The following is a 24,602-nucleotide window of genomic DNA, read 5'->3' on the forward strand; positions in this document are numbered from 1 at the left end:
CTTTATGCCTGTACTGAATGGAGAGACATTAAATGTTCATGAGCTTAGAAATGACGTGATTTTAGGTGGTGCAGTGGATAGAGCACCAGGCTTGGAAGTAAGAAATTGTTGTTCTTCAGTCATGTCCAAATCCTCATGACCTCATTTGGGATTTTCTTGGCAGAGATAATAGAGTGGTTTGCCATTTCCTTCTCCAACTCATTTTACAGATGAAAAAAATTGAGGCAAACAGAGTTAAGTGACTTGGCCAGGGTCACATAGCTAGTAAGTGTCTGAGGCCAGATTTGAACTCAGGAAGATGAGTCTTCCTGACTCCAGGCCTAGCACTGTATCTACTGTGCCACCTAGCTGCTCTGAAAGCAAGAAGACCTGAATTCAAATGCTGCCTCAGATACTTACCAACTGTATGACCTTAAGAAAGTCACTTCAGTGCTCTGTGCCTCAGTTTTCCTACCTGTAAAATGACAGGTTGAGTTTGATGGCTTCTAAATTCCATTACAGTTCTAAATCTATGATTTTACAAATCTGGCAGTGCTGAAGAGGATGAATTTAAGAGAGGAAATACTGGCAGCAGAGAGATGAATAAGGGGCTACTGAAATCTCCCAAACATGAGATTAATCAAGAAATGAATGAATTGATAAGAGGCATAACCGAAATGAGAGAATTAAGACTGTTCCACAATACTGCAATTAAAAGGGCTTTGACCACATTTAAATTCCTTCACCAGTATGGAAGCAACTGAATTTGATGTCAAATTGTCAAAAATAATTAAATAGGAAGCTACCAGATGGGACATGCTTCTTCCTCCCATCCCCAACATTGTTGTTTCAACTCAGGTGAGCTAACAAGCCTATCTATGTGCCCAAAAGGGCTAATTTTTCTCAGTTTGTGTCCTCTCTAGAGAACAGAGAGACCAAAAGAAACAGAGACAAAGAAAGTGCAAGAGAAAGCAAAAGAAAGAAAGAGACAGAGAGAGATGGAGAATGAGACAGAATGCTGTGCATGTTCAAAACCAGAATGGAAGGAGTCAATAAAGAGAAAACCATTGAAAATGCTGAAGGAAAAATTGGGAGAAAAAAAGAGCATAAATGGACAAGCCAGCTTTGAAGAAGAGAATCCCAACCTCTATGAGACTATAGAGAAGGAAGAAAGTTTAGGTAAAGAGAAATTGGGAATTTCAGGAGGAAAGAATGCTTGCTGACAAACAGAGCTCTTATGGGACGGCATCCTATTCTTCTTCTAGTAGGAACAGTCATTTGCCAAGAGTAAAAAGGGGGAGGAGACCTGAGGGACAGTTGTTGTGGGAATTGCCTAAGGGAATCCAAAAATCTTGAACAAAAGGATTTGGGGGCTGCAGCGAGGGCCCTGGTTGATGTTAGACCACATGAATTTGCAGTGGGCCAGAATTCACAGTGAACAGAATTCCATGACTTTTTCCAGCCATGCTCAACTTCTTGGGAGCTAGAACAAAAGTGGATAGTAGAGTTGATCCAGAATTGGGGACAGACTTAAATGTTACAAAGAAAGGTCAAGGGACTCTAAGACGTTGGTAGTGGTAGGAAAAGCCTGAGTGCTTGTAAACCCTACTGAGTGGTCTGGCTTGGATGAGGTCTTTCTCCCCTGAGAAATTTTGTTTCCACCAATCATAGGATCACAGACTTAGAGCATTAAGATACATTGTTAATCAAAGTCAAGCCAGACTCCCTCCAGACCAGCAACCCCAAGGAAACAAACAACTGTAGCTTGGTTAGTGAATATAGCCACCTTATGCTCCATTAAATCATGGTCCTTTCTGAATAAGGGAGAGAAGAAGTTACAAAGAAGGAGATTTTCAGTATGTGAGCACCCATGTAGGGACTTGCTTTGAGCACCATTTTGTTTATGGGTCATTTTAGACTTTCCTGTGGGGGTATATGCTGAAAAATACTCCTTTTCCTTTATCACTTTCAGGAATGTCACATGGTAGAGTCTTTGTATACCATGTGATGGCAGCTCAGTTTGTTCCCTTGACCATAAGCAGGTTAGCAGTTACTGATTAATTTCAGCCAAGACAAAAGAATGGCTGCTTTCTTGTCCCTGATGCTAACCTCAGAAAAATCTCCTGCTGGGTTTCCACAGTCCTCCCCACATCCATCCTCAAGCTGACATGGGGGGAGATTTTATTACTCTAGCTAGGGTAATATCACCTTACTAGAAGGTAGAATAGCTGCCTAGAAGGTTATTTTAGAAGTATTTTAAAGGTTCCCCACCTATCTGCACTCCATTCTTCTCCCTCTTACCCAATGATGCCTACCATTCCTTTAACAAGGATAATAACTAGCATCTTTATAATGCTTTAAGGCTTGCAAAGTGCTTTACCTGCGTTAACTCATTTGATCACAACCCTGTGAAGCAGGTGGTATTATTATTTCCATTCCATAAAAATGAAACTAAGACTGAGAAAGGTTAATTTACTTAACCTGGGTCACGTAACTAGTAACTACCTAAAGCATGATTTGAAGTCCAGTCTTTCTGATTCTAGTTTCAACACTCTACCAACTAAGTGTCACTTAGCTCCCTGAAGAAAGGAGCAATGCCTTTCACTCCACAATCCTCTGATAAGTCTTAAGATGCAGTTACCCCCCAGGAAATATGACACATTAATTTAAGGGACAAATGGCTGATCTCCTTTCTTTTCTGAAAGGGAGTTTGATTAGGAGGGGAGGGGAGAGCATGAGGGCACTGGACCCAAGAAGGGATAATGGAAAAGGACACCAAAGGAAGAACAAGGGGAGATGCAGAATTCCAGAGACAAACTTGACCTACTTCATAGTCCTGCCTCAGGCCATCTGTGTTTAGCAACATGTGACTAACAGTCGAAGGATTTTTTTTTTATCTAAGTTTCTATTTCCAAAAGAAATAGCTCTCCTCTCTAAATGTTTCCCTCTACTCTTAGCACGATTGGAGCAAACCCACGAAGGTAGTAAACCTGCCTCCTCCCTGGTGCTGTTTATTTCCAGTTGACAAATATTGTGCTAGTGTTCACTTCAATTAGGCAATGTATTTGACAATCTGACTACTCCATCTGATGCCTCAAGGGCAAATTTCATCTCTTTCAAAAAGGAATAGGCCAGTAACTGATCTATATGAATAAAATATACAGGGAAGGAACATTCAGGAACAGTTGGGAAAAGCACCTTCTGCAGCAAGGATAACTAAATGTTCACATTTTTAAAAAAAACCAGAATTCACATCAATAAAGCATGTGGTTTAAAGTGGGGAGAGGCTGGGGATTCACAGCAAAGGCTGTAGCTACCATAGGCTGTCATTCACCTGCATTTAAGGAGCTAGAGTCTAGACTCGAGTATCTGAAGACAGGCATCATTTTTATGGGAGAAAAAAAATTATCATAAATTAAGTAGGAATTTGTAATCACCAACTCTTATATGATATTTTATAATCGGTACTCTGAGGCCAAAGAGAAAAAAGTAAGTGATATGGGATGTCACAGAATTATAGAATCCTAGGGCTGGGAAGATTCCCAAAAGATCTTGCCTCTAGGCAAGTGAATGTCTTAACCATCCCACTAGATTAGTTGTCTGTTCTCTCTTTTAATGTTTCCAAAGACAAGCATGAAGCAAACTTATTGGCTGATTCCAAGTATTTTGAAGTCCAAAGAATCACAAGTTCTTCCTGGCATCTGGTCCCTCTTCTTCATTCCTGCTGTAACTCCTTGAATTTCTTCACCTATTTTAATCACCTCCTAATTGGTCTTCCTCCTTCCCATCTATCTCTTCTCTGGTCTATTTTCTACATCAGTAGAATCAAACTCAAAGAAAAACTCCTGCTACTGTATTAAGGATTGCTGCTAGCTGTGTATTAACTGAGAAAACCACATATTAATATTATCTATGTTCTATTGTATTTTTATTTATTTTGTTAAATATTTCCCAATTATATTTTAATTTGGGGCAGGCCACATGTTTTATACCTCTGCTCCACACTACTGGAGGTAAAACAACACTCTTATCACATCACTTCTCTATCTCCCTGTTGTCTACAGAATGAAGTTGACCCTCCTGACTTCTTTCATTCAAGGACTTTCACAATCTAACCAACCTGTCAAGCTTTACCTTAGACTTACAACTCCTCTTCATGTCGTAGACATTCTAGATGAACTGGTCCAATTTCCATCTCCAGTTTCTGTTATGACCTTAAGCTCCTCATACCTTTTCTACAAGGCTGTGAAGTCTTCCCTGAAAATGATTTCTTCCTCCTGAAAATTTCTCATAGAATTTTGCCTAACTCTCTTTGATGCTTATTACATTTGATCTTATTTCTTATATATATATATATATATATAATACTTTATATATATATATATATAATACTTTATATACATATATGTGTGTGTGTGAGAAATGATCTCTCAGAAGTGAAGCCTCCTCAAAGGGTTAATAGTTTTTGTTAATAGTCCTCACAAAGGGCAGCAATTAGGAGATCACTGATCATTTGGAGAGAGATAAGGTCAGAAGCCAGATAGTAAGAAGAGTGGGAGGGGAGGAATTGGAGGCACCTGTTGTAGATGGCCTTCTCAAGGATATTGTATTGTTGAAACACACTCCCTTCTGACCTTGTCAAAACCCCCTCAGACCCTGTTTTTAAGCATGTAGCAGAAAGAATAGAATAGCCCTACCCCCCCAACCTAAACTGCAAGACTTCCCGCCTTTTCTCATCTCCCGGCGAACTTGTGTAACCGCCTTTGTTCTTTGTTGCTGGGGAAGATTTCCGTGAATAGATTGTGCCCCCTGAAGCCCAACCAATGGGATAAGGGGAAGGGGTTAGGGAGGAGGAACTCGGGTTAGGATGTAAATAAGCCTTGCTTTCTGTATGTACTCTTACTCCCCGGCCTGGCACCATTAGGACAACCAAGGGGCGGTACCCTTTCTCATGAGAAAGCAATAGACTCCTTTCTGCTTTCAAGGTACCTAAGTCTTTGTTTTGAATTTGAGTAGTGGTCTCTGTCACACACACACACACACACACACAAACACACACACACCGAGTTTCTGCCATGCTATTTTCCAGTTTTCCCAGCAGTTTTTTTCAAATAATGAGTTCTTATCCCAGAAACTGGTGTCTTTGGGTTAATCGAACAGTAGATTACTATAGTAACTACTGTGTCCTGTGTACATAACCTATTCCACTGATCCACCACCATATATCTTAGCCAGTACAGAGTAGTTTTGATGATTGCTACTTTATAATACAGCTTTAGATCTGGTATATGCATTTCTTTTCATTAATTCCCTTGATATTCTGATCTTTTTGTTCTTCCAGATGAATTTTGTTATTATTTGTTTCTAGCTCTACAAAATAATTTTTTGGTAGTTTGATTGGTATGGCACTGAATAAGTTAATTAACTTAGGTAAAATTGTCATTTTTGTTATATTAGCTCGGCCTACCCATGAACAACTGATGTTTTTCCAATTATTTAGATTTGACTTTATTTGTGTGAAAAGTGTTTTGTAATTGTGTTCATATAGCTCCTGGGTTTGTTTTGGCAGGTAGGCTCCCAAATATTTTATAATGTTTACAGTAACTTTAAATGGAATTTCTCTTTCCATCTCTTGCTGGACTTTGTTAGTAATATAGAGAAATGCTGATGATTTATGTGGGTTTATTTTATATCCTGCAACTTTGGTAAAGTTGTTTATTATTTCAAGTAGTTTTTTACTTGATTCTCTAGGATTCTCTAGGTATATCATCATGTCATCTGCCAAGAGTGATAGCTTAGTTTCTTCTTTGCCTATTTTAATTCCTTCATTTTCTTTTTCTTCTCTTATTGCTAAAGCTAATATTCCTAGTACCATATTGAATAACAGTGATGATAATGGACATCCTTGTTTCACCTCCAATAATATTGGAAATGCTTCTAGCTTATTGCCGTTACATATAATGTTTGCTGATGGTTTTAGGTAGATGCTACTTATCATTTTAAGGAAAGCTCCATTTATTCCTATGTTCTCTAGTGTTGTATTTTGTCAAAAGCTTTTTCTGCATTTATTGAGATTCTCCCTCTCATTTTATCACCTCATGGAACAGAGAAAAGAGCTAAACCTGGAGTCAGGACAGACCAAGGTTCAAATTCTGTCTCCAGTACTTTCTAGCCTCGTGATAATGATCAAGTCTTTTAGCTTCCCTATGGCTGAGGATATGGGGATAATGATGTGCCTACATTGTTTGAAAGAAAGTGCTTTATAAATCCTAAAGTAATACAGTGTATTATTATGATCATTATGGGCTATTATCTCTTCTCTTTTTCCCCCTCATCATCTTCTTTCTCATTCAGCAAACACTTGTTAAGCACATATTGTGTGCTCAACACTGGGAATACAAAAACAGAAACAAAAATTATCTCTACCATTAAAAAGCTTACATTCTGGTCTGAGAGAAAGTGTACACAGATAAATAAATTCAAAATATGTGCAAAATAAAAACTACCTGGTAGGGGAGGAGTCTGAAGGGATCACAGAAGATGCATGCAGGAGGAGACATCTGAGCCTTGAAGAAACCTAGGAATTCTAAGAGGAAGAGGTTGAGGATAGAGTGCATTCCAGGCTGGGGGACCATCTGTACAAAGGTGTGAGGGCAAAAGATAGCTGGAAAATAAAGTATAAGAAGAGAAGTAATGTGTGAGTGTGGCATGAGCCTAGGAAGTAACACGAGAGATATATTTGGAATGGCTTTAAATGCCAGAAAGGTTTATGTTTTATCTTTTTTTTTTTAATTTTGTTTCATTATTTATTTTTATTTTGTGTTTTATCTTTTATTTTGTGCAGGGGAATGATGTGATAATAGCTGATATTTATATTGAGCTCTAATATTTTCAAAATACTTTCCAAATATTTCACTTTATCCTCACAAAGGTATTGTTATCATTATACTCATTCTATAGATGAGGAAACTGAGTCAGATAGAGCTCAACTGGCTTACCCAGGGTCACACAGCTATTAAGTGGCTGTGGTCACATTTGAATTCAGATCATCCTCATTCCAGGTCCAGCACTCTAGTCACCACACCAGCTAGCTTTCTGAATATCATTTTAGCAGCTATGTGGAGGATAGATTAAAGAGTAGAGTGACTAGATGCTAGGAGACCGATTAGAAGTCTAGTACAATAGTCCAGATAGGAGGTGATGAGTGCCTAAACTAGGTTCATGGTCATGAGATATTGTCAAGGTAGATGACCGTTGAAACACCTTTCAACTCTGAGATTCTGTTAGTGAGCTTTTCCCATACTGCTGTCTCTCCTGTTGTCAACTTATTCATCATACAAATATTTCCTGGACATCTATGAAATGTATTAAACTTATTCCCACTCTGTTCCTGATTCTTTGTGAACTTTCTCTTTCCCTTCCTTTTCTCCATCCTCCCCTTCCTCCTTCATTTTTTCCTCTTCTTGCTTAAAGGCCTCCTTCCTCTTCGCTCTCATAATCAAAATAATACTTTGTCTCACCTTGGAATTAGGAGATAGCTTCAAATGAAAGGAAAAGCATAAATCCCCAGGGAGAGAAACCATAGCAGTCTCCTCCTAGCAAGCACTAAGCCCTGGGGAGAAAAAGGATGGGATGGAATAGGACAAGACTTGAAGAATTACTGATCCAACTCAACAGATGATTTGCACCGGGACCCCAATAGGTCCTAGACTCTGTCTGGTGCTAGGTCTCCCCATCTGTCCAGCTGGACCAACCATTCTGGTTGGGAAATGGACCTTGTGCTAATCTCTGCCACATAGGGGCATATTTTCTTCATGCGTGGGAAGCCCCTTTGATGAGAGAAGGAACTCAGGAGCAGAGGAGATGCATCGCTAAGCAAAGGGGGCACCAACCCACTGGGAAGTGCCCTGAGCCTCCATGGGCAAAGTAGTGTTTAAAGACACATTCTCCCCTCTGTGTCCCCATCATCACCATGAAATGAGATATTTTTATTGACATTTTATCAAGCTAAGCAGGACAAGCCTTTAAGCCCAATGCAATGTCAATAGGACAATTACTATGCAAATCTTATTAGAACTGAGTCCCACTTAAATTAATGGGATTTTTGCTCCATACCACCCATGGTAGCCTGGACCATCTATCACAAATTCTTCCTGATCTCGATTTTTCTGCTGTTTAAAAAAGAAATTCAACTCTTCCTCATCCTCCCACCCCCGAGATGCCGCTCCTCCCCTGCAACATTTCTGTTACCAAAATTCATCTGGCCGAGCAACCACACACAGCCTTTGCGAGAGAGCTCACTCCTCTGCTGGCCAGGAAAGCAGAAACACATAACTTGATCTCAATCAATCGGTATTAAAACAGCAACAAAAATACATCTGGGCTGACAACCTGGTTGCCAGCTTTCCATTGTACAGGAGGGGCAATAGCTCAGCTCTAGCCCCTCCAAGTAAATGCTTTATTACAGAATTGCTCACAGACCCTTAAGAGAGACACCAGCAAGCAGTTCTGCTTGTAATACACAACATAAACTAGACATTCAGCTCATTTTGCCATTTGTTGGGGTTTAAGGGAAAAAAATTGGCACACGTTTATCTTTTTGACTTTCCTTTCTTGTCTACTCCCAATGACAGACAATGATTTTCCAATTCCTTAGAGCCAAGTAAACAGTAGCTGATGATATTGAATATTAGAATTAGAGTGGGGGCACACAGCTTAAAATTTCCCAAGCCTAACACAGACCTTTGAGGTTGGGTTGGATATGGATAAAACTTCCTAGCAATTGGTGATATCCCAGGGTGGATTGGGAGACCTAGAGTGTTGATAGATTCTTCCTTACTGGAGATTTTCAGCAGTACCTGGATGACCACTCATTGGGTGTATTGTAAAAGAGATTTCTGTTCAATGACAGATTGGATTAGTTAGCATGTGAAGTTTTTTATATCTCTGGGATTCTTAAATGCAGAGATTCCTCTCTCCTTTTCTCTCCTCTCCTCTCCTTTCCTCTCCTCTCTTCTCCTCTTTCCTCTCCTTTCCAGTCCTCTCATTTCATCTCCAGTCCTTTCTTCTCTTTCTTTTTCTTTTCTTTTTTCTTTCTTTCTTTTTTTTTTTGCCTTTGTATTTTATTTCCTGGCACACTGACCATCACATAAGTGTTTAATAAATGCATGTTATTTGATTCTGTAAAAGTCTCCCTCATCCACCTCTAGCCATGGTATAGGAAGAAAGCATTGGGTTGGGCCGCAAAAGAAAAGTAACTGCTAAGGTTCTGGTTACTCTTAGACTGTCAAAAAACACAAACTGGTTTAAGGGGGATCATAGACTCACAGAATCTCCAACCTGGAGGGGATGACAGAAGCCAATTAACACAACACATACTAAACAAGACAGTTCTTTACAACATAGGCAAGTGCCCATCCCAGAAGATCTCCAGTCATCAGCAACCTAATTATCTTTTAATATGACCCATTGTACTTTTGGACCTCTCTATTAGAAAGTTGGTTGTTGTTAGGTTTGTTTGTTTTTTTCTCTCCCTTATAGTCAGCAGGAATTTGTCTCTAACAATAGCTCCCATTTTTATGTGGTTCTTTAAGGCTTATGAAAATAATGTCCCCGCAACAATTTTTCAAAGCAGATAGATGAGCATAAACTGCATTCAAGAGATGAAAAAAACTGAGGCTAAAGCATTAAGTGGCATATCCAGGGTCAAACAAATAGTGTCAGAACCCCATGAGTGAAAATCAGGCTTCTGGATTTAGAGGCAGAGGACCTAGGAACTAACTTTCATCTCTGCTACTCACTACCGACTTCCCAGCAGAAGGGTCTGCTTCTATAAAATGAGGATCTTGATGCTAAATGATTTCGACAGTCCTGTGGATTCCAAGAGCTTAGAATCTTACACCCAACACTCTTTCCATGATACCAACAATTGAAATCAGTTAAAAACAATTGGTTATTTAGAACGCAGTTGAAAACCAGGGTCTAGCTCACTATTTGGCTGGATTCATCTCACGCTAAGTATTCTTCAAAATTTGTTCAAACCCGGCCTCAGTCAATTCTCAGGGCAGTGGATAGCATGGAGGGCCTGGAGTTAGGAAAGCCTGAGTTCAAATCCAACCTCAGACACTTACTAGCTGTATGACCCTGGGCAAGCATTTTACCCTGCTTGCCTCAGTTTCTTCATCTGTAAAATGAGCTGGGGAAAGAAATGGCAAACCACTCCAGTATCTTTGCCAAGAAAACCTCAAATGGGGTCATGAAGAGTTGGACACAACTGAAAAATGACTGAACAGCAACAAATATTCTTACCTCGGAGTTTGGCAGGTTTCTAAGAGAAGATGTCCTGTGGAATGTCTTCCTTAAAGAGTATCAATGACAGAAGCAACAGTTTAAAAAAAGTAACAAGAAGGAAAGATGTTCTGAGCCAAGGTTTTAGCAGAATTACAGAGTGTCAATGAGTCAACAAACATTTACTGAATACTGGCTATGTGTCAGGATCTGTGCTAGACATTGGGGAAACAAAAACAAAGATGAAACAATCCCTGCCTTCAGAGAGCTTATATTCTCTTGGACCCTCCGCTGGCTCTCTCACATGGTAAATGCCCAGATAGCGGAGGCTGAAAAAAACACTTGAGTTCCAGCTTGGCCACTTTCTATGAAACCTTAGATAGTCTCTGTCTCACTAAGGACCTATTTCCTCAGTGAAGTGAAGGGGTTGGTCTCAGTGATTTCTGAGGCTCCTTCTAGCTCTAGAATTCAGTGATTCTGCTTCCAGAGAAACGTTCAGAAACAAACCAGAACGCACCTGAACATCTCTCTTTGATTTCAACACTGCCACTATGATTGGCCTTTAAGATAATTTAATCGAATTCTCCTTAACCAAGGTAAGTGACTCAGAGGGCAGCAGAATTTTTTTTGTAACTCTCATGAATTCTTTCTGAGTTATATGATTTCATAATGACATTAAATATTAGAAACCCTAACAGCTGGTGTGTTTATCCTGACTTGAGTGTATTAACCTCTTTAGCCCTTTTTTCCAGAAGAAGGATTCAGCATTATAGATTTGAGTGTCAGCTGCAGGGCCTGGCGGCCCCATGGATTGGCACCATGACAGAATCTAAAGTCCAGACAGCAAGTAAACATGGATGACATTGCAGAGAGAGAGTTAGTGAAAGCGTGTGTGTGTGTTCATGTGTGAGAGAGAGAGACACACACAGAGACACAGAGAGACAGTGAGACACAGAGAGAGAGAAAGAGACAGAGAGGCAGAGACAGACAGACAGACAGACAGAGAGAAAGAGAGAGAGAAGGGAAGAAGGGAGGGAGGGAGAGAAGGGAGAGAGGGTGGCCACGACAGGATGACTTGAGGCACCTGCAGCTGCTTGCACCCAAATCAAAGCAAATGCTGTGATCACCAGAGTGGAAAAACACTGAATTTACTGAGAGTTAAGTAACTACTGGTGCTGGGGGTGTGAGGGTTAGGAGGGTGGTATTGGAGAATGGGATGAGGGAGGGGGAGGAGAAGGGAGAAAGTGGTGGTGTGTGCACATTTGAATATTGCCTCTAAAATAACAATCCAGAGGGCTTTGAAACACCTTGGTGGAAATCTCTGGATAACGTGACTTATTAGATTACTCTCCTCCTGGAACAGAAATGAGTTTCCTGCCAAGTTAGGGGTGGCTGGTGTCAGTTGGCATTGGGCAGGTGTGGCAGCCAGGTGAATGAAGGGCCTCCTTTTCTGGGACCAGGGATAAGTAAGCCTCTTGAGAAAGAAGACTTGCCTAAACAATGTAGGTATACCACCCAACCCACCCTTCTTCTTTCTGGTCTAGATCTGAAAAGGATGATATGTTCTCTTTCCCAGGCAGGTTCAAAAAATAGTAATAACAGGGTACATTTATACCACACATTACTGTTATAAAGCACTTTCACATACATTATTGTTTTTGATGGTACAAGTACCACCAACCTTTTTCTACAGATAAAGAAACCAAGGTTCCAAGAGGTAACAGGATTGTAGATAGAGACTTGGATTGAGTCTAGCAGTAAATAAGGTGGGATTCTAAGCTTGATTTATGTTGCCTCTTGTGAAGGGAAAGTGACTTGTGTGGCTGGTAAATAACAAAGTCAAGACTCAAACCCTTGACTTTTGACTCCAAGTCAGAAGTACATTCTAAAACTCAATACTTCCTCAATCAAGAGACTTAATTCCAGGTAGGTGGTTTATGGGAGGGAAGAAGGGGGATTTGTTACATTGTGTTGATGCTCTTTGTCCCTTATGGAACCTAGAGGAGCCAATAATAATAATAATACTAGTAATAATAATAATAATAATATCTAATGTTTACATAGCACTTTAACACATGCAAGGCATTTTACACATATTTCATACTAACAACAGCCTAGTGAGGTAGATGCTATTATTATTTTTAGAGATGAGGAAATTGATATTTAGAGAAGTTAAGTGACTTGCTTAGGGTCACACAGCTAGTAATTGTTTGAAGTAGTATTTGAACTCATATCTTCCTGAATATAACTGTAGCACCTATTAACTATGACCTCTTTTAGAGAAGTCTTATTGAGAGAAATGAGAGGTTGATCTTGAACCTTTTAACCTATGGGAACTTGACAAGGGCAGGGGCAAGGCCTTCCCCAAACAGTGGATGCTGGTTAAGGAAAAAGACAATTTACTCTCCCTGTCTGTTGCCTTCCAGAGCACTTAGGGCAGGTATCTATCCATGGTGTTACCTGTCTGGCTAAGTGAGAGCAGAGAGAGGCCCCAGTTGCTGCAGCCATCTTGGCCTCTGAAAGCCCTGGGGAACATGTGGTCCAGCTTCTCACTAGTAGCCACGGACATTTTCTCCTCCATTTAGTCTTACAATGCTACATACTTAGCAGCAGAATCAGAATGAAAGAAAAGAAAGCAGGTTAATTCTAAAGTTTACTCATTCACCAGCTGTCAGGAAGATCACATGTCGGTGGTAGAGAGGTGTGTATGGAGGAGCAGAGTGAGTGTATTTGGAGATGTGAGAAGGGTGTTATATGGAGGAGGAGGAATGAATGTGTGTGTGGGAGATTTGGGGGACAGCATTTGGGGAGCAGGGGGTTTTGGGAGAGGTATGAGGAGTAGGGGAGGAGTGCATTGAGGGAAGGTATTGGGGAGGAGGTGTTGGGGGGAGGTGGTAAATATATGTGTGTGTGTACGTGTGTACAATTACCCCTTTTATGGACAATACTTCCCTGAGGTCTAGATACTGTCTTTGGCTTATTTTTTCACTAACCAGCAACCTTCCTGCTTAGATCTGGGCATGATTAACTAGTCACCTAGACTTCATCTGGTCTTAAAGAACAACAGCAATTTATTAAAACATTAAACATGATGTCAAAAAACACATTAATATTAAGCACTCCTAATATCCATGGCCCCAAGTAAACCATGTCATCTTCTCAACTTGGGGCTATAGGCTAGAGTTCAATGATTCCCCACTCCACTTTCTGGTCCCTTCTTACTTGTGGGAGAGAAAACCCAGTACAATGGCTTATAGTAAAGCTCCTCTATCCCTACACAACAGGATAGGAAATAAATTATCTTAGTCGTGTATGACAAAGTATAGGAACTCAAGGGTGATGAGGGAAGTCTTGCCTTGCTTCCTGACAGGTGTGGAGAACCTATGGCCTCAAAGTTTGTGAAGTTTGGATTCAGTCAAAGGGCCACACTTGAGGACCTAGAGGGCCATCTGTGGCCAGGAGGCCTCAGATTACCCAGCCCTGGTAGGCAAACCACCTCAGTCCTAGTCCTGTGCAGCTAACCCGCAGGCTGATATAATTCTACCTCTCCCTGGCACATATCCAGGTTATAGTGTGTTGTAGTGTTATATCATGTATTGTGGAAAGCAACATAGCTGGAGCCTTCTTACACAGAGAAGAGAGTGTCTTCGAAGGCTGCCAGAATTTCAGACAGTGAGAAAAATAGAAGTTTGAAGTCTGGAGAGAGGAGGAAGAACCAGCAAAGGTCTTATAGTGCTATGATAGACCATAAACCTATACTTCCTCAGATTCTATGGTTTCCTTCTTGAGAACCCTTTTATTGCTCTGTCCAGCTTCCGCTATTATACTGTATGGTTCCCTTCTCTCCGGAAACCTTGTGGTTGAGAGGTTCTGCTCCTGCTGTTCCACAGCTCAAATTAGTGAGTATGTAGATGTACAATTTACCTCATCTCTTATCCCCACCCTCAGGAGTCAAGACTCAGCTCTCTCAGTTCTTGTTCCATCAATGCCTAGCGTGAGCACAAGGGGGGAAGGGGGTGTGTGCATGTGTACATACATATATATACACACACACTCTCTCTCTCTCTCTCTCTCTCTCTCTCTCTCTCTCTGTCTTTCTCCCTGACTTAGTTTCTCCCTTTCATATACTCAATCCAAACCTTGTGGTTCTGATCTGCAATAGTCTGGGCCAATCGAATGGTGATACCTCAATCACTCATTATCAAACAGTTGTTGTAAATAGTAACTTCTCAGAGACTAGAAAGTTCTTACCCAGTCTCAGCTAAAAGAGGATGGAATTTTTTAATCCTGAGACTGAGATTGGAGCTAGAAAATTTGGCTAGTTCTCCTCATACCAGTTCTTCCTGGATGATTTTTTTTTTGGCGGGGGGAAATAAGGTAGATAGTGCGCTATATTCTTTGTTTCTGGAAGCTGAGGACCTTCTTTAAAATCCCACTTTTGCTACTGTGTGACCTTAGTCAAATCACCAAGCTGCTTAATGCTTCTCACCTGTAAAATAGAATTGGACTAGATATGGTCTAAACCGTCTCCTTCAGCTTGAAATTCTTGGATTTTATTATCTCCCAGAAAGACTGTGAAAGGCTTCCTGCAAGATACATCTCTGTGACAAGCTACCCTCCTACACAGAAAGTTTCCTATTATATTTAAGGAAAGGCTACTAGATTTTTTTTTTGGTCTTTTTTCACTTAATCTAAGCTTGTAATCACATGTGTACAGTTGGAAAGCATTTGCATGATGAATTCAAAAGTCCCCCAAGTTCAAGTAGTTCAAGACAACTTAATTTGTACAATCTACTGTTCTCATATTCAAAACCAAGGTGAAGGACTTAACACACATGAAATGCATAACAGGTTTGTAAACTTCAAAAGAAAAGGGGAGGTATGGGTAGAGGAATTAACCATTAGGAAACTGAAGTGATTGTCAAGCCAACCACCGCCAAAGAATTAAAAAGTCATTCAGACCCATAGGGAAAAGCAGATTGAGGGAGTCTTTTATATCTATCATTCTCTTCCATTAGCAGAGCAAACTGAGAGCTGATCACAAGTATGAAATCAATGTTAAAGCTTACTCATTCATTCATTCATTCATTCATTCATTCAAGAAATGTCTTAGACATGCTGCCTTTCCATTCTGGGCCTCAATTTCTTCATCTTCCACACAAAGAGTTTAAACTAGCTGATTTCTTAAGTCATGGCTCTGTCATTTATTTACTAGTTGCATGATTGTGGAAAGTCTGTAAACTCCCTGATTTTTAGTTTCCAAATTTGTAAAAAGGGATAAACAGTGATGAAATAAATGGTTTCAGAAAAACCTGGAAAGACATATGAACTGAGGAAAAAGGAACTAGAAGAACACTTTATAATATAATAGCTTTTTAAAAGTGAACAGCTTTGAAATATTTTAAAGTTCTGATCAATACAGTAACCGACTTATGATGAAGCATGCTACCCACCATATGTAGAATAAGACATACAGTTTTGGACATAACTAGCGTGGGGATTTGTTTTGCTTGACTATGTATATTTTTACAAGGGTTTTGTTTTTATTTTTATTTAGAGGGGGAGGGAGGCATAGGTGAGAGGGAGAGAAAACAAATGCTTATTAATTGAATAAGTAAATAAGTAACAGGAGAAGGGCATTGCAATACTTCTACTACCTACCCTGCAGATGTTGTTGTGATGATCAGCTGAGAAAAGATATGTAAAGCACTTTGTAACATTAAAATGCTATATGAATACAAGTCATAATTTTAGCCTACTGCTTTGGGATCATAGAAACTACCCAGTATCATAGAGATAGAAGAGCATAAGACTAGAGCAAAAGTATCACTTTCAGATAATGCCAACTTGTCGTCTTTTTTCCCTTACAAAGGACAATTAGGACTAGTACAGTATTAACCTTTTCTCAAGTTTCTTTGGTGTAATCTCATTAGAGTAGCATAAACTAATCAATCAATCAACAGGTCCTAGGTGCTTACCAGGTGACAAGTACTATAATAAGTACTAGAGATATAAAGAAAGACAAAAAGTGGTTTCTGCCTTCATAGAGTTTACCTGTAAAGAACTAGGTACTTAGAGTAGATAGAAGGTAATCTTGGAAATGCACTAGCAGCTGGACTTAGTGGATTGTGGCCCTTCATTCTTGAAGAGGACTAATGACATTATGAGGGTGATGTCTTGATTTGTCAGTGAATTGGATTTAAGTGAGGCAGTTATGTAAAGTTATCAGCCTTGCTCTCTCCTCCAGTCATTGGAGTCCAGTGGTAAGACTTAAGTCAAACTAACTGGCAACGGCCCAGCAGTGACTGGGTAAGACTTCCTAGAGAAGAAGGTATTTGAGGCAAGTCTTAAAGGAATACAGGGACTTCCAAAAGCAGAGGTGGGGAGGCAAAGTTCTCTAAGCATGGGGGCCAGCCAGTGCAAAGCCATGGGGATGGAAAATGGAGAAATAAAGTGTTATATGTGAGTGTGAGGACAGAAAGGTGTGAAGGGGCCAGGTTTTGAAAAGCTTTAAATGCCAAACAGAGCGCTTTATATTTGATACTGGAGGTAAGTGAGCCATTGGAATTTATCAAATCAGGGAGTGCCATGGTGTGGTAGGCTGGGCAGACTCAGGCCAGTTCCCTAGTAGTTTAGGTCTGAAATTGGAACAAAATCCAATACTCCATAATCCATCCATATCAAGGCTATCTCAACATGACTTACAAGAGGGGCACGAATAGACATTTCTGTTGTGTCTTCCCCCTACCCTTCTCCAAGAGCTTCAAACTGCTTTAAGAGCAGTTAGCCGCACTGCTCTCCTCAGACAGAGGGTGTACCAGACTACAATTATTTCTATTCATTCCTTTAATATTATTAGTCTATGAGATGTAATTTTCAGGTTAAAGCTAAACTCTTTACTGCTATTTCATAATGGGAAAAGGGGAACCCCAAACTGGAGTCCTCCCATTAGAAGCAAGGCAACTCAGCTCTACCAAGAGTAACAGATCTCACCCAAAGAGAAATTCCTGGAAGTCTCTAGTGTATAAGCTGGGAATAGAGATGTGATTGAAGTTCTACTTGTCTGATTCTTCCCAGTCTTTTTAAAAAAATTTTTTTTTCCTTCATCAATCTGGAGAATTGACATCATTCATCTTCTCTCTGGAAGCTGGAAGTCAGAAGAGCTGGAAGCCACTAACTACAGCAAAGAGACTGAGGAGTCTCAAACTGGATCTCCCTCCTCCAGTCAACACCCCACGTGGTGGCCATGTACATTGATCTCCCCCAAAGAAGAGATAGTCCCATACAATTGACCCTTTGAGCCAGGATTATTCATCTAATAGATAACAAAAGGAGATTTACTTAGCCACAGTAGGGGAAAGGACACTGGGAGAAAGGAAAGGAAAAAAGTATTGATTTAATTGAGCAAGGGTTCCCAGTGTAATTCATGATGCTAGTCTGGTCAAAGTAAGATGGAAGAGTTCCAGTCCTTGTATGGAAAATTTTACATGGAGAAAGAAGAAGGGTGTACTCTAGGACAATGCTCCCACTGGGTTGGAGATGAAAAAATCAGAGATGTGAAACACGAAGGCTTTACTTTCTGTGCTGTTTTGGTTGCATTATCTTGTGAATTCAGGTTTAATAACTATAGATTTGATGCATTTTGGGGGTTTTTAATAGTAGAAGTATTTGTAGAAAACAACTACCCTTATTGTTAGTGACCAAAATCATGTGACATTGGCAATTGCATTTACAAAGAATATGTTTTATTGATGGCTTTTGTCTTTATAGTGCAGCTATTTCATTATTTCATCACTCTTATGATAAGTTTAAAACAATAAGCAAAAAATTACACACTCGGGCAGCTAGGTGGCACAGTGGATAGAGCACCAGCCCTGAAGTCAGGAGGACCTGAGCTCAAATCCGGCCTCAGACACGTAACACTCACTAGCTGTGTGACTCTAGGCAAGTCACTTAACCCCAATTGCCTCACTAAGAAAAAAACCAAAACAAAAGCAAATTATATACAAATAAAAATTAAATATTATACATATGTTATATATACATACATACATATATATATGTCATCTGACAAGGTATGCATTAGTCTGTCCTAGTACCTGACAAAGGATACAACATTCTGCTCCAGTGGTCCATCTTCTCTCTACTCAAAAACAAAAAACAAAACAAAAAACACTTAAAAAAAAAAAAAAGAATGATTCTCTAATGGTGACATTTCTTTTTTTTCTTCCCTTTTTTGCTTTTTTGGTAAGGCAATTGGAGTTAAGTGACTTGCCCAGGGTCACATAGCTAGAGTCAAGCATCTGAGGCTGGATTTGAACTCAGGTCCTCCTGTCTGCAAGGTAGGAACTCTGTCCATTGCATCACCTAGCTGCCCCGTGAAATTTCAAATATAGTACACTTTAACTGGCAACATATGGGGAGAGGTTAGGTAGAAGTGCTTTCTCATTGAGTGAGTTATCACTTCTCTCACTTGATGGTAAAGATGGTAAGTGATTTTTAAGAGCAAAAATTCTTAAAGGATTTTCCCTGAGGCCAGTGTCACATGATGTGCTTTTGATCCAATCGAAGCAGGAGAGGAGAGAAATGGGTGTTAGGTGTGAACCAGTGGGGTGGGGAAGGGAGCGCTAGGTGAAGTGAGAGGAGCAATTGAGCAGCAGATCAGGAGTATAAAAGCCAAGAGGTCTCCAGGAGTCAGTAGAGTTGCTTGGGAGCTCCAGTTCTCTTTCTTGCTACCACTGGACCACCGCAGTAGCCTGAGGGGCTCACCTGCAGGGATACCAGACCGTCTCTAAGACAGCTGAGCTGCACCCTGCCTGCTGAAGGTAATGGAGCATTCGCTGATGGATGGTCCCTGCCTCCCACTGTGCAGAGAAGAGGATGCTGAAGTTTGGACCTACTTCATGAGGAGAGAGTTGCAGGAAATCGTACCTAGATTATTTCTTGGTCCGTATTCTTCTGCTACGAAAAATAAGCTCCCTGAACTGCAAAAACTTGGAATAACCCATGTCATATGCATAAGGCAAAGGCTTGAAGCCAAATTTATCAAGACTAACTTCCCGCAATTCTTGAGGTATTTAGTCTTGGAGATGGCAGATAATACAGCTGAAAACATAGTGCGCTTTTTCGCCATGAGTAAAGAATTTATTGATGGAAGTTTTCAAGCAGGAGGAAAAGTACTTGTCCATGGAAATACAGGGATTTCCAGAAGCGCTTCCTTGGTTATTGCATATGTTATGGAAACATTTAGAATGAAGTTCAATGATGCATTTATCCTTGTGAAGGGAAAAAGGTTCTGTGTTTCTCCTAATGCTGGATTTGTCCACCAGCTTCAGGAATATGAAGCCATTTGTCTTGCCGACATTAGTGGCAACTTGAAGCGAAGGCATGAAGAAGAAGAGGAACCTGGAGGTAAACGCATGGCAGTTATATAAACTGGATGATAGACCCTCAGACCAGCATATAGATTTTGGAATTCCTACATGTCGAGGGGGAAATACATTAGTGTTATAAAATGGTAAAAACGGAATAAAAACAGAATAGTTTCCATTCCAGTTTGCTTTGTTGTTTTTTTTTCTGTAATTTGCTGAAGATTGAAGAATATGACGAACTTGAATAGATATGGGGGAGGGAAGACTAAACCATACATGGCTTATTGACTTAGAAAATCACATATTCACATTATCTATGTTCTATTGTCTTTTATTTATTTTTTGTTAAATATTTTACAATTATAATTTGATCTGGTTTGGGCCAGACTGGGAAGTGTTGCCAGGCAGCAATGCCTTGGTTTAACACCTTTGAAGTAGTCCATTTTGGCCCTGAGAACCTCATTTAACTGCTGTCTGCCTTGATTTCCTTATCTGTAAACTGGGCCATAATAATAGCACCTACCTACCAAGTTGTAAGGATAAAATGAGATAATATTTGTAAAGTACTTTGCAGACTTTAAAGTTCTATATAAATGCTATGGCTGTTAAATGAAGTGTGACTCTAAGGAGAGATAGAAGTGATGGTGCTGGTGATTCATTAGTATTGTTGTTGTTCATTTTTTCAGTCCTGTCCAACTCTCCATGTCCCCATTTGGGGTTTTCTTGGCAAAAATACTGGAGTGGTTTGCTTCTCCACCTCATTTTACAGATGAGGGAACTGAGGCAAACAGGATTTAATGACTTGCCTAGGGTCACACAGCCAGTAAGTGTCTGAGGCTGGATTTAAAATAAGGTCTTCCTGACTCCAGGCCAGCCACTCTATCCACTGTACCACACAGCTGCCCGATTCATTAACAATGCTACTAAGGGCAAATCTTTCTGCTCTTATTATAGTCACAGTAAAATATTGTTTTAAGAATTACAAAGGACTTTTTTTTTAACCTACCCATGAGGTGAGAAGTACTGATATTATTATCCCCATTTTACAGATGAGTTAACTGATGCCCAGAGGGGTGAAATAAATGGTCAATATTTGCAAAGCTAGCATACATCAGAGCAGGCATTCAAACTCGGGTCTCTTGACTCCAGGCCTAACATTCCTTCCACTAGGAAGGATGTTTTCTCTGCTTCTGAATTCTCCCTTGACTCTTTTTCTGCTTTTCTTTGTCAAGCATGACACCTTCCCTCATTTTCCGGTCTGAGGAGTGTTTAGCTCCATACCATGGCTCTCCTGCCTCAGGGCCCCTGGGGCTGGTCCATTGTAGTGGCAGGTGGTGGGGGAAAGCCAGTATGTCTAATTGGAAGGTGAGTGACAGAATCGACCAAATCGTGGTTTGGCTGAAAAGACAAGAGAAGTGTCATTTCCCAGTTGTCAGCATGCTCTGGCTCAGGAAGCATAGTGTTTCCCACTTTTCAATATTTAGGAGTCCATGGGTCATAGGGATGGGAGAACATCAGGCTTGGGGCGAATGTAGCACCATAGAAAGCAGCTATGTGCTGGATCTCTCTCTTCCATACCCATCTCTAATAAAGATTAGAACTTTCATTATCATTCTCATACAGATTCTTAACTCTTTATGTAAGCATGGACCCTTTCAGCTCAACACTTCAAAGATCTGTAATTTACCATTATGGTCACTCCCTTAACCACCATGAATCACAGCCCCTAAGTGCTTTAGGGAATGGTTTCTTGAGTTGATGTGCCTCCCCTCCCTCCCCCTATATAAATGACCTTGCCACCTCCCCAGTAACACTCCTCTCTCAATTTAGCTGAATGGGGAGCTCCTGTCCTTTCCAGTTTGATAGTACCTGCTTGTGCTTCATGGCCATGACCATCAAAAAGACTTTGGGGTTACACCTCTTGTCACAAAGAAGCATCAGAAGAGGACATTAATGGGGGTTTGGCAGAATAAGTTAACATCATAGCTTCATATTAATGAAATGAACCAGAGGTCCCTTCACTTTCTCAAGATCACATAGAAAGTAGGTGGCAGAACAGGGATTTAAACCCAGGTCCTCTGACTCCCAATTCTTAAATTTATTCCATGGTACTCTACAGATTCTCATTTCAATAATCTACTGCCTGGATGGAAACTGGATAATAAAATATACAACTGCATATAATAGTAATAATAACAATTGCCAACAATTATATAGCATCAACTATGTGCCAGGCACTATTTGAAGCTCTTTACAAATATTACCTCATATGATCCTCACAATAAACCTGAGAGATTGGTGTTATTATTATCCTCAATTTACGGTTGAGGAAACTGAGGCCAACAGAGTTTAAGTGACTTGCCCAAGGTCACATGGCTACTACATATCTGAGCCCTGATTTAAATTCAGATCTTTTTGACTCCAGGCTCAATACTAACTGCCCATATATCACTATATTAATGTATATCAATGCTTAGTCCTCATTCATGCCAAAATCAGAGATTCTTAGCTCCCCAAGCAAGCCTGCCACACCCCCATGGTCAGTGCCCTTAACTTAGTAGACACTTGATGACCTAATAAGATGGCTATTCACTTGACTATCATTCCTCATTGTCTACATGTACTTCATTTGTCGGAAGTTCATATTTATTTGTTTCTTTTGATTTTCAATGTTCTTGGGACTGTCAATGTTCCTTCTTACAGAGAAATTGAATCAAATATGAAGTTTGGTGATAATCAGCTTGGTAACTAATTGTCACTTAGTCAACAGTAATTTATTAAGTACTTATTATGTGCTAGATAACCATACTCTGATTTTAACACACTGATTGAACAACTTTGAAATCTATCAAATGAGAAGTAGTGTGGGGATGGTATAGGAATTCCTAACCTTTTCAGCTAGAACATAGGGTCTAAGAGGAGAACAGGATAGGAGCCCAGAGATCATCTTATTCTACCACCACCATCCCCTCCCAATAATTTTACAAATGAGACTTAGATAAATTTGGTAACTTGTCCAAGGTGACGTAATTGGTAGTCAGCAGAGTGGAGATTTGAACCCAAGTCCTCAGACTTCAAATCCAGTGCCCTCTGCTCTATACTCTACTGTCTCTCCAGGAATATAGAAGCAAAGAGGTACAGTGGAAACCATGCTAGATTGGAGTAAAGTGATCCGTTATTGTTGTTGTTTTTAATTCTTTTTTTATCCTCTTGTGGTCTATGTGACTTTGGGCAACTCACTTGTTCTATTTAAACCTCAGTTTACTTATCTGAAAAATAAGGAGCATGGACTGAATGATCTATATCGTCCCTTCTAGCTTTCAATCTATGTTCCTGGGACCTCTTTTTAGCAACTAACAATTGGGAAAATGCATGGTGACAAAAAGCTGCTGTGAATTCAATCAAGCTTTTAATGTAGAAAAAAACTAGAATTTTATTAATCATAATACATCTATATATATTTGCAGAATGAAATACAGATACGTACATGTGAGCCATATTTTTTTTAATCTGCAGCAGTTATATTTATTTATCCCACTGAATCATTTAATGAGATGACTGCTGGACATATGGATTCACAGATCTCTTGCAATAACTCTCTGGATCCCTGGGGAGGTCCAGGACCCACAGTTTGGGGGCCATAGTTATAATGTAAAGAGCACTAAGCTCAAAGCAATTGAATCACAGCATAATAGGAATTTCGAGCTAGAAGGGACCTTTGCAATCACTGAGTCCAATTCTCTCATTTTGCAGATGAGGAAACTGATATAGAGATACTTGTGCAATGTTCCCCAGCCAGTCATGTCAGTTTCCTTATTCACAGGCTAGCCTCCTTTGTTTGATTCAGCCCTGCGTTTCAACCCTAGCTTGCTGTGTGCCCCCAAGTAAGTCCCTTAGTTTTTCTGAACCTCAGTTTTCTCACCTGTAAAAGGTGATAAAATTTGCCACACCTACCTAATAGGCTTGTTGTGATGGAGCTAATGAGAGCATAAAAAATGAAAGAGCTATGCAAATTTAAGGTGATATCATTACTGTTATTTGTGGATATTGTTTAGAAATACAATTGTGTGCCTGTCACCTCACCTCTGCCTGCCTCAGTTTCTTCACCTAGAAAATGGGAATAATAATAGTATCTACCTCCCAGAATCATTGTGAGGATCAAAGGAGATAATTGTAAAGCACTTAGCACAGTGCCTTGTAGACAGTAGTTACCTAATTTTACTCTCTTCTCCCTTCTTTTCTCTATATCATATTATTAGATCAAAAATAATTGTGAGGCCATATGCTAATAAGGTCCATAGAGTCATATTGCACTGACCAGATTAATACTAATTTAATCAATCATTTATTAGGTGTCTATTACGCTCTCGGTATTGTGGGGGGATAATAAGAGCTGACATTTATATAGCATTTGAAGGTTTACCAAGTACTTTATGTATAGTTTCATCTAATCCTCATAGCAAGGTACCATGGGTATTATCCTCATTTTACAGAGAAAGAAACTGAAGATGAAAAAGATGAAGTAACTTGCCCAAGGTTATATATTTGTCAAAGCCTAGAACCCACGTCTTTTTGGCCCTGAAGCTCTTTCTCTGATACCACATTTATTCTTTTTCTTTTAATACATTTTTATTTTGTTAAAAATTTCCCAACTGTACTTTAAAATTTTTTTACATTAAATTTTTTTAAAATGTTGAGTTCCAAATTCTATTCTTCCCTCCCATCCCTTGAGAAGGCAAGCACTATGATATTGATTACATATGTGAATACAAAACCTATTTCCATATTAGCCATGTTACAAAAGAAAACATACCAAACAAAAAAACAGTGAAATAAGATTCTTCAGTCTACTCTCAGAGTTCATCAGTTCTCTTTCTCTGGAAGTGGATGGCTTTTTTCACCATGGGTTCTTTGGAATTGTCTTGAATCACTGTCTTGATCAGAGTAGCTAAGTCTTTCACAGTT

At 39.8% G+C, this 24,602-nt stretch overlaps 1 pseudogene; it reads left to right on the forward strand.

Annotated features, from left to right (window-relative positions):
* The first annotated feature begins 19,094 nt into the window (after window positions 1–19,094).
* On the forward strand, window positions 19,095–19,700 carry LOC114049414 (annotated as a pseudogene).
* The last annotated feature ends 4,902 nt before the right edge of the window (window positions 19,701–24,602 follow it).

The sequence above is a fragment of the Vombatus ursinus genome, unplaced genomic scaffold (genome assembly GCF_900497805.2).
Source record: "Vombatus ursinus unplaced genomic scaffold, bare-nosed wombat genome assembly UNPS02014798.1, whole genome shotgun sequence".
Taxonomy (NCBI): domain Eukaryota; kingdom Metazoa; phylum Chordata; class Mammalia; order Diprotodontia; family Vombatidae; genus Vombatus; species Vombatus ursinus.